Consider the following 13,469-nt stretch of genomic DNA (forward strand, 5'->3'; position numbering starts at 1 on the left):
GTAACTCCAAATGAAATAAATTATATATGAAAAATTATCAGAAAAATTCAAGGAATCCATCTGTACCATTTTCATGCATGTTAGAACAACTTATAGCTGCTGTTTAGCACAAATCAATTAAAGGGCATTTAAATAATCACATATGGAGTTTGAATTTGAATCTTGTATTCAAACCAACTTCATTTAACTTGTTGCTAGATGCATTAGCCCAAAACACATTCATTTTGCTATGTCATGATCATGCATCATATTGTGCATTGCATTGATTGTGTTCCCTTCTGTGTTGCCGGTATTTGTCCCCTCTCGATAGACGTGATACCGATGATGTGATCGTTGACACTGATGAAGACTCAATGTTATCTTCAAAAGTGCCAGGCAAGCAAAACCCCCTTGTTCATTCCGATACAATCCTACTCTCTCGCTCCTGCTCCCTTTTACTGCATTAGGACAACACCGATTCATCTGTTACTTGCTGCGGTAGCTGAACCCCTTTATCCTTTGCATGACCTGTCATTGCCACAGTAAATAGATGAAACCCACTAGCATGAGTAGGAGTTGTTTGAGCCCTGATGTGCCTACTCATTCATGCTTGTTTGTCATGCCTGCTACTGCTTAGAGTTGAGTCAGGTCTGATTCATCGAGGATGAATCAGAGGTGTGTGAACATGTCCTACTGTGTGTGAGCTAAGTGTGTGAACACGATTTGGTAAAAGGTGTCGGTGAGAGGCCATGTAGGAGTACATGGTGGGTTGTCTCATTGAAGCCGTCCTTAGGAACTGAGTTCTGTGTTTGTGATCCATGATTCAGCTACTACCATGCATTGGGCCCTGAAATATGACCCCGCTCGACTTCTCATTCACCCTCGTCCTCTGTCCAGGAGTTGCAAGTAGTTTCTGGTGTTTGTAGTATGCTGGAGGCCGTGGACAGCGCTGACCGTAGGGGTGGGCTGTGATGCGGTAGGCACGTGGCCGGGTAAACCGGGCGCCCGTTTGGTGTCACGGAACCCTGTTCACATCGTTTGGGGCTGTGAGCGAAACTCCGGCCGGATCTCCTCATGGATGGAACCCGAATAGGCGATAAACCTGGACTAGAGACTTGAGTGTTTAGGTAGGTCGTGGTCTACACCCACGTCGGCTTTCGCTTGAAGTCTGCCGAGCACATGTCGTGTGCAGACGCTAAGTGGTGGAAACATGTATGAAGAAGTACACCCCTGCAGGGTTAACATCATCTATTCGAATAGCCGTGTCCGCGGAAAAGGACTTCTGGATTACTTATATCAGTTCATAGACAAGTGAAAGTGGATACTTTAAAATGCGCAAGATAAGCGTGAGTGCTATGGATGGCGTTCTCGTAGGGAGACGGGAGCGGATCCATAGTGGTGTATTGATATGGTGAATATGTGGACTCGTGTGCGCCACCTCAAAAGAGTCGCTTGCAGTCGTAGTTTAGGATAGCCACCGAGTCAAAGCTGGCTTGCTGCAGTTAAACCCTACCATCCCCTTTGTTGATAATGATGCATATGTAGATAGTTCTGATGTAAGTCTTGCTGGGTACATTTGTACTCACGTTTGCCTATTTTATGTTTTTGCAGAGAGACTTCGGTCTCGCTAGTAGTTTCACGTGGACTTCGACGTTTAGCTTGATACCTCAGCTACGATCTTGTGCCCTCGGCAGGATCTGATAGATAGTCAGGCTTCTCAGCCTTTTTCATTTATAGATGTCTGTACTCAGACATGATAGCTTCCGCTTGTGCTTTGACTTGTATGCTCTGAGTGTTGGGTCATGAGACCCATGTTTGTAATATCTCGCTCCTCGGAGCCTATTGAATAAACTACTTGAGTCGTAGAGTCATTTTGTGATGCCATGTTGTATTGCACATATCGAGCATATTGTGTGTATGTTATTGAAATGCTTGGTATGTGTGGGATCTGACCATCTAGTTGTTTATCTTTAGTAGCCTCTCTTACCGGGAAATGTCTCCTAGTGTTTCCACTGAGCCATGGTAGCTTGCTACTGCTCCGGAACACTTAGGCTGGCCGGCATGTGTCCTTCTTCGTTCCTGTGTCTTTCCCTTCGGGGAAATGTCACGCTTTGAGTACCGGAGTCCTGTTAGCCCGCTACAGCCCAGTTTACCGGAGTCCTGCTAGCCCAGTGCTACAGCCCGGACCCACTCGCTGATGACCGACACGTTCGATGCTGGGTCATGGATGCCTGTCCCTGTAAGTCTGTGCCGCTTTGGGTTTACGACTAGCCATGTCAGCCCGGGCTCCTTATCATATAGATGCTAGTGACACTGTCATATACGTGTGCCAAAAGGCGCAAACGGTCCCGGGCAAAGGTAAGGCGACACCCGTGGGAATACCGTGCGTGAGGCCGCAAAGTGATATGAGGTGTTACATGCTAGATCGATGTGGCATTGAGTCGGGGTCCTGACATATCCAGCTTGCAAAAGCGTATCAATATGCGGTTTTTCCTTGGTGGGACCTTCGAGTCTCTTTAGGATAGTATCACATATTGGGCGTGACAAGTTGGTATCAGAGCCTCGACCGACCATTGGAGCCCCCTTGATTGTTGGCCGCTGTTGAGTCTTAGGATTATATATATCGGAGAGTAGGATTCTTTTTACTCCTCAGCCCCCTTCGTCGCTCTAGTGAGGACTCTCGAAGTAGATGTTTTATCTTTCCTCTCCTCAATTTTTTCACAAATTTTTTTTAGGATCACATGGGTATCTTGGGACCGTTCCGATATTCTTGTGATGAGAACATTGTTCTTGGTGCCTCCTGACATTTAGGGGTTGTGGCAGTGTCCCGGGGAGTTGAGCTCCGAGGTGTTGTCGTCAAAATTTTATCGTTGCAGTTCTGGTATACCTGAGTTTTGCCGACATGGAAAATCTCTTTTATGCAGTTCTTGGTGAGATAACCTCGATGCCACCCAGTACTGGGGAGTTCGGGAGTATTGCCATATCTCGTATAACGGATGCTTTTTGAAGGTTGAGGTACACGATTTCCGAAGTTTTCTTGGTTACGTGTTGACAGATGGATATAGCTGGATGTAGGGATTGTTAGTTTGGGTGAGATATATTGCTTCCCCTGTATCCCCAACACCAGATTGCATAACCAGAAAGTTTCGGGAGTTTATAGGTGGGAATTCAAGTAGCTCCTAGAATATCTTTCCGACAGATGCATGATATGGGATTGGGTAAACCTCTATCATATGTATTTCTTCCGGCTTATTTCTGCAAGCCAATCTTTGTTTTGTTTTGAGTTGTGGTATTCGAGTTGCTTCAATGTCAAGTGTTGATTCCATACCTTTTCTGAACGATGTTCTCATATTTCTATGGGAGTACTAATCCTTCTTGATCACTAAGGTTGTCATGTCAACTCTTTTCCAACCGGTGTGCTTCTCTTCAAGTGGATCCGATCATTTTCAACATCCGCAAGATCAATTCTAAGTTTTCTCAACGGTGTTTGTTCCATCTTCCCCAAGTTGCCTTTGTTTTCCCACCCTCCCACCTTTTTCTTCAAGGACTCAGATTTCTTAATCATGTATCCTTTTATTTGTGGGAAGTGTCTTCATTCTTTTGTTTCAATGTTCTTATCCGGTGACTTCCCATGAAGATGCTCAACAGTTTCAAGTTCATCATCCTTCATTGTTGTTTCTTTTCTAGTGGATCCAATTCAAGCTTTCGATATTCATCATATTCCTTTCCTCGTTTCTAACGCTTTCTCATGCCGATGCACCTCTTAATCATTCACTTCTTACTATTCATTTGTTCTGGAGTGCTGAAGATATCTCACAAGACTTGTGTTTCCATTCTCAATCCATTCAAGATATTTCGAGGTGGTTATCTGATTCAAGCCATTTAATTCAACCACTGCAACCTCTCTTTAAAATTGTTCAACGGTGTTTTCTCTTTAGTGGGCCCTAACCCACAGGTCTTTTCCCAGGATCTTACTTGACTCTTCAAATTCTCCCGGAGTTATTCTCAAATTCTTTTCAAGTGTGACGTAAGAATGGATCCCATCAGTCACATGCCATCTCCAAGATCGCTTTCAAATTCTTTTCATCTTTGGTTCAACCCTTCCTCTTATCCATTCTCCCGGAGTATCTCAGTGATCTTGGTGGTGTTTTCTGTCGTCATTTGAAGAACGAAGAAGAGTTTTTCCTCTAAATCTTGCCCGTTCTCTCGAAGATTCGTGGTTCAAGCTTCATATTATCCTCTCGAATTATTCCATTTGTCAGATATTCTTTTCTTAACCATCCGGAGTATGTCAGAAGTTGTTTTCCCATTTCTTTTCACCGGAGGCCATCGGTCCAGAAGAATTCTTCATCCTCACATTTCAGCTACCGTTATCCAATTATCCCGGTGCTTTGTTCAAGTGTTCTTTAATCAGCTCATGATCTTTTTGTTCTTTTGCATCTAAATCCCCTCGAGCATATTTGTTCTTCTAATTCTTCCCAGTGATTCATTCTCTTTCATCAGTTATTTTCGAATTCTTACGGTGGTTCCTTCAAATACTTTTTCTTTTGTTATCATATTAATTCATTCGTTCTTTTCAATCCTACCGGTGGTTCATGAAGACCTTCTCAAGTTTGCGATATGTCACTTCTCAATCCTTTTCAAGAAGAATAAGTAGTATGCTAAATCCATTGCTTGTCATCAATTAAATTTGATGAAGGATAAGCATACAATAAATCTTATTCTTATTTCCTCAAAGTGATTAACCCCTTTCTTCGGAGTTTGTTCTTGATGAATAAATTCTAGTTCTAAGCATTTTCATCATTTATTTTCCGGAGTTCTTCATTGAGGCTCTACATGGTGGTTCATCAAGGATTCTCTTCACTTTTCAATTGTTCTTCAAGATTTCTCTTGAAGTTATGACCCGCCAAGCTATACTCTAAAATAAACTTGGTGCCCAACACATGTTTTGTTTTGAGAAGTTCAAGTATTCTTCTTCTTGCATTTCAAAGTGCAATTCTTTCTACCTTATCTTTTGAGGTGGTGTTATGTAACTCTTGACAATTTCCTTCAAGTATCATGATTCATATTGTTGTCAAGATTGAGGTATTTTAAATCCATCAATCTCTTTGTTGGAGTTATCTTGTGTCATATTTCACCTAAAGCCTTCCCTAAGGAATGTTGCTATTGTGGTGCTTATCAATGATCTAAGTTATCTCTTTATCATCTTGGTGGAAGAAGTGTTCATCTCTTCGTCGATCTAAAGCAAGCAATTGTTTCCTTTAGTGGTTGGTTGTCACCTCATAATGTTGAGATGTTTCCATAAGCCCACTACAAACTTATTCTTTTTGTTGTTGGTCTTCCAACAACTCTGTCCTAACCTTCTTGCAAGGAGGCCTTCCAAATTCAATTGTGGTAGAAGTTGTCTTTTCCTTCTCCGTTTCCTTTATCCCAATGATCTAGCTTCTATTCTTCCGTACCGGAGTCATTGTGATGCCGCGCTCTTCATGCATCACCTCGTTCTATCAAGATCACGTTATTTTCTTGCTTATCCTATTAACCGGAGTGTTGTGTTCTCATTCAAGTTCTTTTCATCTTATCAAGTCTTGAATCTCTTTTCAACCGGAGTGCTATCAGAATTTGATCTTTCTTGTTACTTGTTTGTCTTGTTTCAACCAGAGTGGCTCCAATTCCTTCTTGTACATTGTACTCGTCATTCATAGCTTTGCAACCTCCAAGGTTCACATGGTGTTCCTTGTTTCTATTTTCTACCGGAGTGCTCCCAATTATGTTCAACTCTATTGTGTTCTTTCTTTCAACTTTTCAACCTCTCAAAGTTCTTTGGTTTCACTCATTTGTCGAAGAAGCAACTTAGTTTTCCTCTTTTCTTCCTCTTTCTTTTCCATCCGGTGCCATCCTAGATCTTGGGACGAGATCCTCTCGTAGTGGTGGAGTGTTGTAACACCCCGGATACAACTTTCCATATTCGTAACTCCAACTCTTGCCTTTTTCGGAGATGTGATATTTTATTTCCTCCGTGGTTGGGTTTTGCATTTTGTTCATGACATGCATTTTGTCATCGCATCATCTGCATTGCATCCGCATGTTTTCATAAAACCTCGTAGCCGTTCGTAGTTACCGCTTCTCTCTTTGTCTTCGTTGACCTATCATGAGACCGCTTGTCCTTGTTTTCCCCTGTCGTCTAAATGCCCACCCTCTCTGAACTTTGCTCAGACCCCTCCCGCGCATCTGAAACTTCCCCGAACCCGAACCGAGCTGTCGTTACCGTTGGATCCGGATCATCTCCAAACATCTATAAAACATCTCTATTTTCTCTTTTGGACTCCCTAACCCATTTATTCCGAACCATCCGATTTCGATCGGTTGATCCAAACTCATCTCCCCTTTCCTATATATAAATCTCCTTGTCCATTTTTAGACCAAACCCTAAATCCTAGGACATTTGCCCCCTAGGTGCCGCCACCTACAGCCTTCCCCCTCCACGGATCAGCCGCCGCCACCCACTCACCAAATCCCCCTCAGGATCCACCCACCCAACCAGACCGCTGCAGCATCCACCTGCCCAAATCCTCTCGCAGCATGCCTCCTCTTCTCTCGTCTGCTCGATCCCGAGTGGATCATGAGCACCAGCGCCTCCCTGCCGCCTGCACGTCCACGCCGCCGGCGACAACAGCAATGGCAAGTCATGCCGCCGGCCTCGTCCCGCTCCTTTTCTTCCCCGCCTTCTCTTCATTTGCTCCCCGTGCTCCGCTCTCTCTCAACCTCTCTAATCTCTCTCGCCCCTCCCTTCTCTAGCAGGGACCCGACGCCATGGACGCTTGCATCCACGATCTGGCAGCGCCGCCGCCTGGAGCTTCTTCGCTGAAGGCCTTCGCCTCGTCCGCGTCACCGGCGTCCATCCCCGCATGAACCTCGTGCCCGAGGATCCCCATGCCGAGCTCCTCCTCCCTGCCTTCGCCTCGGCCTCGTCCGAGAGACAAGCGAACACATCAGTCCCACCGTTAACCGAGCCACTCGTCCGCGCGAGGCCTCCTCTGCTCCCGCAAGCGAGCCGCCGCTGGATCCCTTCCTCCTCGACTCCAGCAAGCCTCGCCGGAGTCCAAGCCGTCACCGTGCCCGCGACCATCTACTTTGTTTGTTCCTACATCCTCTTTCTTTGCATCGAGCCGCTGGCATCAAGAGGAGATGCCCCTGCACCGAGCCTTCCCCGACCTCCATCTCGCCGCCCATGTTGCCGCCTTGCTCCGCCCTCATCGTCGTCCCGCAAGCGAGCAGCACCAGCAGGTCGCCGCTCCCGCTCCTCCTCCTTCCTGTGTTTTCTCCTTTCCCTTCCGCTCCTGTCCAAATTTTCCCCGCCATGGCGGCCTCTTTGCAGTTCACCGACACGCCCGACGGGATCAAGCTACCGGAGATCCTGCACCACCCCTGTTGTTGCCTTCTTCCCCGTTGTTCCAGACCTCGTCGACTCGCGCCACCGTCCTACGCCACGCCCGTGCGCCGACGTCCTCTGCATTGAAGCCCTGATTCGGTTGTAGAGTACGAGCGCCTCCCTTCGATCTTGACCGGTTGGGCCACCCGCTTCGCTCGTTGACCATGGCCCAGCAGCCTTCTCCATCGACCGGGCCATGGCCCATGGTGAGAAACCCCCTGCCGGTGTCAAAACCGGCGGATCTCGGGTAGGGGGTCCCGAACTGTGCATCTAGGCGGATGGTAACAGGAGACAAGGGACACGATGTTTTTACCCAGGTTCGGGCCCTCTCAATGGAGGTAAAACCCTACTCCTGCTTGATTGATATTGATGATATGGGAAGTACAAGAGTGGATCTACCACGAGATCAAGGAGGCTAAACCCTAGAAGCTAGCCTATGGTATGATTGTTGTTCGTCCTATGGACTAGAACCCTCCGGTTTATATAGACACCGGAGAGGGCTAGGGTTACACAGAGTCGGTTACAATGGTAGGAGATCTACATATCCGTATTGCCAAGCTTGCCTTCCACGCCAAGGAAAGTCCCATCCGGACACGGGACGAAGTCTTCAATCTTGTATCTTCATAGTCTTGGAGTCCGGCCGATGATGATAGGTCGGCTATCCGGACACCCCCTAGTACAGGACTCCCTCAGTAGCCCCCGAACCAGGCTTCAATGACGACGAGTCCGGCGCGTATATTGTCTTCGGCATTGCAAGGCGGGTTCTCCTCCAAATTCCATGTGCTTGCCGAATAGTGTCCGGCTTCCTTATAAATGTTGTGCTCCTTGGCTTCCATGCCCAATAATGGCCCTCTTCCACGTGTCGTATGAATGCGAAAAGCCAGGGTATTTTTACGTTTTACCCCCAAGCTGCACGAATAAGTTGCCTATAAGAGAGGCAAGAGTCTAGATCCAAATCACACCATCCTCCTTCCGCGAGTACTCATTGAGCGCCTCTGACAAAAATCCATTCCACCATGGACCGTCGACGCGGCTCCTCCTCTCGCGCTCCCAGCCCTCAGCCTGGGGATTGGAGGTGATGTTCAGTCCCGCACAGCGAGCTGTGACGCTCCAAGCGGAGGGATATCTTCCTCCGGCCTTTATGGTCCCGGTTCGAGCCGGGATGGCCACCTACAAAGGTGGAAAGCAGGCAGAGAACACCCCCAGTCCCTCCAAAGGGGAGCGGGTGTGCTTCGTCCCTTATTTAATAAGGGGGCTCGGATTTCCCATATATCCGTTTCTCTAGGGGCTCCTGGAGTTCTACGGACTCCAGCTTCATCACCTCACGCCCGCCTCCATCCTGCACATTGCGGGTTTCGTAGCTCTTTGCGAGCTGTTTCTGGGCATCGAGCCCCATTTTGCACTGTGGAAGAGATTGTTTTGCCTCATCCTCCGTTCTCACGAGGGGTCGATATATCAAGTGGGCGGAGCCGAAATATGGCGCATCGCCGGGACCGGATATCTATCCGGAACCCCAAAGAAGGCGTTCGAAGACTAGCCCTCGGAATGGTTTTACATAGAAGACGCTCCACTGCCGGACCCAGTTCGGATCGGCCTCCCGGAGTTCAGCACCGCTCCGCTAAAGATACGCCTGAGTTGGCGCCCGCGGAGCCCTCAACGGGAAGATGACAAGAGCGTCCATTATCTGATGGGCCGGATAAGGTTGCTGGCCCATTCGGGATTGACCATGATTGGAGTCATGGCCACGTGCATTATGCGAGGGGTGCCGCCGCTCTAATACAGGGGCCACCCCATGTGGGATTTCAACAGGGAGAATGACGCCACCCGTCATGGCCGCAAGGGGCCGGGATCGGCCGCGGATCTGTGAAGATCCTGTCCGGCTTGTACAAGGGGGAGAAGGAGGACTTCCTCCAGACGAGCCCATTGAATGGGTTCTCCATGAATAACCCTCGGAGCTGGGTAAGCGGACATTTATTCATCTGACCCGTGCTTTCAAAGTTAAGTGCCTTACTTTATGATTTTGACGCAGGAACTGCGTCGGGATGTGGAGGGCATACACAGTCCGGCTCCACAACCCGAGGATCTGGGAAGATCCCTTGATCCGGCCTCCGAAGAGGATCCGGACATAAAGTTGGAGCTAATTGACGGGGTGTTCCACCAACTCAGCATGGACAATGCTCTAGTCGCCATTACGGCTGACTACCCCGGCTTATCTCTGGCTTCTCAGGTAATTATGACCGGAGTCCTGACACCATTACTTCGTCCTTGCGTATTTCTGACCACCGTATACCAACGGTGTCTTGAAGTAGGTGCCTTCAAGGCGAGAAGTCGAACCCGCGGCGGCTGACCAACAAGGGTCAGTTCGGCCCAGCAGGCGGAAGAGGGGTGCGGTGCGAATCGAAACATCGCCGCAATGGTATAGCTCGCCACTATTGTTTAAGGAAAAGATTCCTAGGAGGTGTATTAATGCTCATGACTTTTCTAGGGGAAAGAGCGCTCGCCGGACTGTGCCAGGAGAGGTTGCCAACCAAGCCTCCGCCAGCCAGGCTCCAACACCTGGTCCGGAGGGGGAGGCGAGCGCAAGGCGCGAGCCGGATACTCCTCCCACGGAGGATGCCGACAGGATGTCCGCCACCAGGTTTGAGGTGGAGAGCGCCATGAATCATAGGCACCGCCGAACAATTCTTCGTGACGCATGTTTCTCCCCAGAGGCGTTAAATGCCTTTAATGAGGGAGACGCGCACCTCCGTGCCGCTCAACATGGTTTGACCAGAGCCACGGAGCAGTATGTGAAGGACATACGGGTAAGGAATTTTAATAGTTATGTATGCCAGTAGCCCCCGAGACTTAAAGTAGTGTAGAATAACTGATTTAAGGATCATTCAATATGCACGATCTTACGGAGAAGAATACCCAATTGTCTCAGGACTTCAAGAGTGCAAGGCCCAACTTGAGGCCGCACTGGCCGCCGCAGGAGGAGACACAGAGACCCCCTCTGGTAACACATATTTCAAAATTGTTTTATGGTGTGCGGCGTGCGCACAAGTTTGGCAATAATATTGCAGATGTTGCCGGACTTGATCCGGACAAGCAACAGCTACTGCGCCAGCTGAAGGCCGGCGAGAGGGTGCTTATGAAGGTGCAGCAGGAGAGGAACAAACTCCAAGATGCCCACACCCAGCTTGGAGAAGAGCTAAAAGGTGTTCGGGCCCAGCTGTCTGGCTCCATGAAGGAGAATCAGCGGCTTCGTCGCGGCATCTATAGTAAGTGCTTGAGCAAACTCTTTTGAAAAGAAGAGTTCGGCGAGGAAGTCGATTGACAGAAATATGTCTGTAGGTGTGCTCACAGGTCGCCCTACGGAGGAAATGCCCGGTTCAATGGGTGACCAACTTCCCGAGCTGGTGCAACTGCTCGAACGTGTTCGGCAGGTGATGAGTGGCATCGCCCAGGCCTTATGGCCGTCCGTCTCCCTACCTGAGGGCCTTGGAGAGCTTGCGGAGAAGCTTCAGGGAGCACGACAGCGCTTCCGTCTGTGGAAGATATCGGCCTGCCGTCAAGGCGCCAGGGAGGCCTGGGCTATGGTGAAGACGCGGTACAAGAAGGCGGATCCGAACCACATGCCCGAGGTCGGACCTGTGGGACCTGATGGGAAGGAGATCCCTATGAGCTTAATGTACAGCCAAGTAGAGTTGGCCGCTAAGTATTCCCAACGGGACTGTAAGTTATACAACCTGTTAGACGGGATTGAAGAGGAGTACAGTCAGTCAATTTGACGATGTATTTTGAAATGACATGTAAAATGCCTTCTAGCCGGATTGTAGATCGTTTGTCTTTGCGGACCTTTTGGCTTCAACCTCGGGACCCTAGAGTCCGGAGTGTGTTCGAATACCCTCTCGGTTATGAAAAAACCGGGGCATGCATGGAGACCAGGCGTAGGGGTCATTAGTGCTTTATCAGACAAGTGCCCAACTAGTTATGTTATATTACATGGTTAGTAAGAAACATCTTCCAGGGAGAATAGTTCCGTTAAGGGTTCCTTTCCCTGGGAGGCATGCCCTAAAGTGCATGTCCGGACTACAAAAAGAGCAAAAAAGCATCTGGGGGCAGATAAATAAGTAAATAAGAAATCATCTTTCAAGTCACCGACCGAATATTCCCTTAAGAACGCTAGCTTTCGGCTTCACCCAGTCTGAGGTACACATCCGGCTGACCCGGCAGTAACAATCGCAGAGGTGCTCCCTTTACCTCCTAGCCGAACAATCAGGAACATAGGGGTAAGCACAGGAGCCAGGCAACCCAGCTTGGCCAAAACTTAAGTCATATTGATGCATATAATGGTGAATAAAAGGTACATGCGGAAGTTTTACACATGTGTTGGGCATAAAGCCCGTATAAATAAGCTTCTGTTAAAGAAGCCCCCGGGTATAATGAGTGCGGGTAGCACATCAAGTGTGTGCGAATAATGTGCAAATCGGCCCTCGAGGGCTTGACGAAAAAAGTGGGAGAAAAGAGAGAAACAAAAGACAACTGAAGTGTAAAATGTGGACGGAGTAAGGAGACGAACTCTGAGTCTGGCGCTAGGCGTAGAATCTTTGGAGGCGGGCTGCGTTCCATGGGTTCGGCTCGAGTCGGTTATCCGATGCGTTTCGCAGACGGTATGCTCCGCCGGTCAGGACTTGGTCGATGATGAAGGGACCTTCCCATTTGGGCTTGAGTTTGTCCTTTTTCTTGTCCGGCAGGCATAGAACTAGTTCGCCAACATTGTATGTTTTGGCCCGTACTTCTCTGCTTTGATATCTTCGAGCCTGCTGCTGATAGAATGCGGAACGAGCCTTTGCCACGTCGCGCTCCTCCTCCAATGAGTCCAAGCTGTCCTGCCGATCCAACTTGGCTTCTCTTTCTTCGTACATGCGCACTCGAGGTGAGTCATGAATTATGTCGCAGGGAAAAACTGCCTCTGCGCCGTATACCATAAAGAATGGTGTGAATCCGGTAGTACGGTTTGGTGTGGTCCGCAGCCCCTAGAGTATTGAGTCGAGCTCCTCTACCTAGTGCGTGTTAGATTCCGTAAGGGACCGCACTAATCTGGATTTTATGCCGCTCATGATTAGACCATTTGCTCGTTCAACTTGACCGTTGGTTTGAGGGTGATAGACTGAAGCGTAGTCAAGCTTAATGCCCATATTTTTGCACCAGAGCTTAACCTCGTCGGCCATGAAGTTCGTGCCATTATCGGTGATGATGCTGTGGGGGACGCCATAACAGTGTACTACCTCAGATATGAAGTCTATCACTAGTTCGGATTCGGCTGTTTTAACTGGCTTGGCCTCTATCCATTTGGTGAATTTGTCCACCACGACCAATAGGTACTTTTGCTTGTGGGTTCCCCCTTTAAGGGGTCCGACCATGTCAAGCCCCTAGACCGCGAACGGCCAGGTGATGGGTATAGTTTTGAGGGCGGTGGGTGGCATGTGGCTCTGATTAGCAAAGAGCTGACAACCGACGCATCATTGGACTAAGTCCTGAGCATCTGCCCGGGCCGTCGGCCAATAAAATCCTGTACGGAAGGCCTTGCCTACAAGGGCCCGGGCTACAGCGTGGTGTCCGCCTAGTCCGGCGTGAATTTCAGCCAGAAGGTTTCGTCCTTCCTCTTCGGAGATGCACCTTTGAAGGACTCCGGTTGTGCTTTTCTTATAAAGTTCTCCCTCATGGACCTTGTAGGCTTTAGATCGCCGAACTATGCAGCGGGCCTCATTTTGGTCTTCGGGAAGTTCCTGCCTAATTAAGTAGGCTAGGAATGGTTCTATCCACGGGGAAATTACTGCCATTATTTCGTGGGCTGAAGGTGTTATTTCATTGGCTGAGCCGCCGATTACGTCAGATTGTTCTGTGTTGGGTGGTGTGGTTGCTTCCGGGTTGTTATTTCCGGACTCCTCTTCCCATAATAAGGATGGATTAAAGAGCCGCTCCAGGAAGATGTTTGGAGGGACGGCATCGCGTTTTGCGCCGATGCGCGCCAACACGTCGGCTGCCTGGTTATTATCCCGGGCTACGTGGTAGA

The sequence above is a fragment of the Triticum aestivum genome, chromosome 6B, assembly GCF_018294505.1.
Source record: "Triticum aestivum cultivar Chinese Spring chromosome 6B, IWGSC CS RefSeq v2.1, whole genome shotgun sequence".
In the NCBI taxonomy this organism is placed as follows: Eukaryota; Viridiplantae; Streptophyta; class Magnoliopsida; order Poales; family Poaceae; genus Triticum; species Triticum aestivum.